The sequence below is a fragment of the Vulpes lagopus genome, chromosome 11 (genome assembly GCF_018345385.1).
Source record: "Vulpes lagopus strain Blue_001 chromosome 11, ASM1834538v1, whole genome shotgun sequence".
Taxonomy (NCBI): domain Eukaryota; kingdom Metazoa; phylum Chordata; class Mammalia; order Carnivora; family Canidae; genus Vulpes; species Vulpes lagopus.
Window position 1 is genome coordinate 25,791,002 of NC_054834.1, and position 4,499 is coordinate 25,795,500.

The 4,499-nt window shown below is 51.3% G+C and overlaps 1 pseudogene; it reads left to right on the forward strand.

Annotated features, from left to right (window-relative positions):
- The first annotated feature begins 354 nt into the window (after nt 1–354).
- Nucleotides 355–3,525, forward strand: LOC121471803 (annotated as a pseudogene).
- The last annotated feature ends 974 nt before the right edge of the window (nt 3,526–4,499 follow it).

Consider the following 4,499-nt stretch of genomic DNA (forward strand, 5'->3'; position numbering starts at 1 on the left):
GGTGTTTTCCTGGGTTATTGTCTGGGTGAGAAGAAAGGGCTGAGAGGTGGGGCCAGTTTTCCAGGCCACACAGGACTTGGTCTGTAGCATCTGAATCAGGGGGTGGGGGCGGGATGGACACTGGAAGAAGCTGGAAGGGAGAAGCTGGAGGCCAGAGGGGAGGCAGAGCAGGAGGGGAAGTGAGACTGAGTAGGTGTCCAGGGCTGAGGGAGGAGCACATTTGCATTGTGGTAGAGACTCAGGGAAGGGTTGTGTGTGGAGAGAAAGTCAGAGGAGAGGGGCTGGGAGGGGGTCTGTGTGTGAGGACAGACATCAAAGAGCGACTTTGCAAGAGAAAGAACATCTGCAAACACAATGCTGTTCCTGCAACTTGTGCTGTTGGTGGTTCTCCTCCCAGGGGTGACAGCGAAGATGGTGAGAGCTCCGGTCCTGCCCAGTGGCTTCAGTTGTGTATATGAGTGTGTATGTGTGTATGTGTATGTTTTTAAGTGCTTTTGTGCATCTGTGTGTTTGTGCATGTGAGGAACTGGGAGTATGCATGTTTGTATATTTGTGTTTGTATATGCATATGGGCGTGCATGTCTGTGTGTGCGTGTGTGTGCTTGTGGCATGTGTTTCCACACATACCTGAGGATGAGAGAGTCAGCCTGCTTCCTCCCTGAGCATCCCCGGCCCCAGGGCCCTGTGCTTTCCTGAAGGATGGGCACAAGGCTCAGGCTCTGGGGCAGCGCGTGTCTCCTGAGACGCCTATGGCTTCTCTGTTCTCCAGATTTTGGGTCCCGTCCCTGGAATCTTAGTCTCCATTCCCTCTCCTTCCCAATGTCCTCCTCTTCCTCAGTCTGTCCTTTTCCCACAGTCTTCCAGGAGCCAATCTCCTCCGGATCATCCTGACCACATCCTTTTACAGCCGTTCCTGGACACAAAATTCAAGGCTCAGCTTGGCTGGATGAGCTGCAGACTCACGGCAGGGACCCCAAGACTGGTGCTATCATTTTCCTGCAGCCTTGGTCCAACGGCAACTTCAGCAACGAGGAGCTGATGAAAGTGAGAACTTATTCTACACATACACCATTAGAACTATTTCAACACATCACAACCATGTTAGTCGATGGCAACTTGAATGTGAGTTCTGTTCCCTTGGGCTTGGGTGGCAGGTGGCAGGTGCGTGTGTGTCTCCTTGAGTTGCTTCTTCCTCTAGGAAGTGAGCTCCACTGGACTCTGAACCTCATGTCTCTCTGCCAATAAAGGTTCACACTCATCTGAGCAGAGCGTGGAGCCAGACCCCGATTGTTGAAAAACTTCCCATCTTCTGCTCCGTCCCGCTCCTCTCATTGGCCACAGGCTGGGCTCTCCTGTCCCACTAGTGTCTCCTGTGACCACCCCTTTCCCTGGCCTCCAACCAGGCATCTCTGCTCCCTCGCTCTGTGACTGACTTCTTGAACTGTACTTTCCTCCCCATTGAGTCCTATCACCAATGTTTGTCTACATGTTCCCTCTACCCACCCCTCCCGCCCACTGCACTCCCTTTACCCTAGATTGTTTTTCCCCAGCTTTCCCCATGAGCCCTTCCCTATTCTTTGCCCACAAGCTTCGTGGCTCTTCTCCAAGATTTGCTCCTTCCTCAATCATTCACATCTCCCTCCTCCTCCAGCGACCACCACTTCCCTTTTGTCTGAGGCTCCCCTCAAGCCAAACTGTGCTCCATTCTTTCCAATCCCCCAAACTTCTCCCTCTGCTTCCACCATCCATGGCTTCCACTCGTCTCATGTCATCTCCTTCACTCCCAATGTCCTATCACTCACATATCTCTTCCCCAGATCCCTTTCAGGTTCAGCTGGTATTAGGCTGTGATTCCCACTTTGGAGAAGCATCAGCAGGCTTCCTGCAGTTGGCTTATCAGGGATCTGATCTCCTGAGCTTCCAGAACACCTCATGGAGGCCATCTCCAGAGGGAGGAAGTAGGGCTCAGAAGGTCTGCAGCCTATTCAACCAGGACCATGTTTCCCATGAAATAGTACACAAGTTCCTCAATGACTCCTGCCCCCTGTTGCTGTTCAGTCTTCTCCATGTAGGGATGGCGGATCTCCATCGACAAGATCAGTCCTGCTTCCTCTCTCCAAGCTTTCTGCATCCTGTGCTCAGAAATCTGCACTGTGCCCTCAAATTCAGGATAAGAGAGTCAAGAGGGAGGGGGATGATAGTGATAGGCTTCAAGAGGTGGAAAGGTGTGTCTGTCTAAGGTGATGTGAGGACCTCCCCTCAGTCTGTGAATCCCTGTCCTGTCTCCACAGTGCGGCCCAAGGCCTGGCTGTCCGCTGGCCCCCGGCCCCGGTCTGGCCATCTATGGCTGGCATGCCATGTCTCTGGCTTCTACCCTAAGCCTGTGTGGGTGACGTGGATGCAGGGCAAGCAGGAGCAGTGGGGCACCCAGCGAGGCGACATCCTGCCTCATGCTGATGGGATGTGGTACCTTCAGGTGTCCTTGGATGTGAAAGCCAAGGAGGCAGCTGGCCTGTCCTGCCAGGTGAGACACAGCAGTCTAGGAGGCCAGGACATGGTCCTCTCCTGGGGTGAGGAAGGGCTGGGGCCCACGTGGGAAAAGGGGGCAGGTGGTCTTTCAGCAGAGTTGGGGAGCCTGATGAAATATTTGGGAATCTAAGGACTGCAGACCAAAAAGGACTTAAAATTAATAATTCAAGAAACGGAAGAACTGAGGGTGAGGGTCCTGCAGATGTGGGAGGATGGGGAGGTTTTAGAGGACCAAGGAGTACAGTTCAACCCGGGGTGGACAGGAAATGACACCCTCTGTGCCCAACCCCACAGAGCAGCCCCACTCCATGGGCTTGGTCTTCCTGGTGGTGATCGTGCCCCTGGTGCTCCTGGCAGGCCTGGCGTGGTGGCTCTGGAAGCGCTGGTGAGATTCTGGAGCCCCCTTCCTGCTCTTTCCCATGTGTCTCCCCACCTTTCCATGTGTCCTCAGCCATCCTGCTGCCCGTGCCGTTCCCCCTGCAGCTCCCCCTCCACCTGCTGTAGAGGGCTTCCTCCTTGTTCCTCCAGGAAAGCCCACTGGAGACCTCAGTGCTCGGACTTCCCTTTGGAGCAGAATTCCAGCCGCCCAGGCCCCAGGACCAAAACCCAGCTCAGCACTGATGTCCTGGCCACTCCCTGTGCACAACTTTGTCTTTCAGTGCTGCTTAATGATATATTATCCATGTAAGCTAAATGTAATTTAGTGCGATTTGTGTTCTGACTTGGTTCTGGAACTTAAATATCAAAATTTAACTCAGTACAAAATGAGGTCCCAGCCACCTCCAGGTGTACTGGCATGAAATGTCACTTCTTCCAGTGAGCCCTCCTGATTCAGATGTGAAAGCAGTCTCTGCCTGGTGAGAACTTCCACCAGTTTATCTATTCCTGACCCCCAGCCTTTTTTACCCTCACTTGGTCCCCTTTCTCTTCTAAGGATTCTTGAAAGCAAAGTCCATGTCTTTTAAATATTTATATTCTTAGCAAGGAGTCTCACCTGCATGGAATATGTGCTCAATAAAAATATGTGTTGAATTCATGACAAATTCATAGGTTTTTCTTTTCTTTTGCTTCCTGGCATATTTGTAGTAGTTGAGATGTTTGGTGCTCTTCTTGTAGAAGTCTCACTTGGCCGATGATTTTCACACTTTCCCTGTTCCTGTTGACACCTCCAGGCCCCTAGAAGAAATCGGATTTCCTGTGAAGATTTCTATTATTTAACTATGCAAATCTACTGGACTGGGCTTGTTCCTTGAGTATTCTGAATTAAAAGAGAAAGGCCGGATGGTGGCCCTTGCTGGTTGTGGGTCTCAGGGACAGCAGCAGAGATGTCACCCTGGGGCTTGTTAGAAATATAAGGTCTTGCCCTCAGCTGATGCTCGCTGAATCAGAATTTGCATTTTAGCAAAATCAGCTGGGGGGTTCATCTCATGAATCCATGAACATAGGTCCCTTTCCCCCTTTCTTGTGGAGTCATTGTAGCGTCTTAATGTTACTCTAACACTTCCTGGAGTGTCTCCACATAGACGTCATGACTGTCCTGTCCTTTTTCCTGAATTTGCTGCATTGTTATCTCATTGCCACTGAACTCAGGGCCCACAGCTCTGCATCAGGGGCCTGAAAAAGCCTGAACAAGCCTTATCTACACAGGCATTTTGTCATGAGGTGCATGCTACTATCATCTGCTTAGGAACTCCAGTCAGCCCTGCAGCTCTAGGCTTTGGGGTTGTTCTAAACAGTGGTATCACCTAGGAAGAGCACATAAATTCAGAAAGTGTGGCACCAAAGGAACTGTGAATAAGACATGTATTTACCACGTGGGAATTAACACAGGTACATAGAGTAGCACCTGGGTCAGCCTCACCTGGGAGTAGGTATGGTGGGTGACACATGTCAGACACACCAAGTGCCCATGAATAGCAGTAAGAACATGCATCTGGTGGTTACAAATCAATGTCCACAGGTAGGCCGAT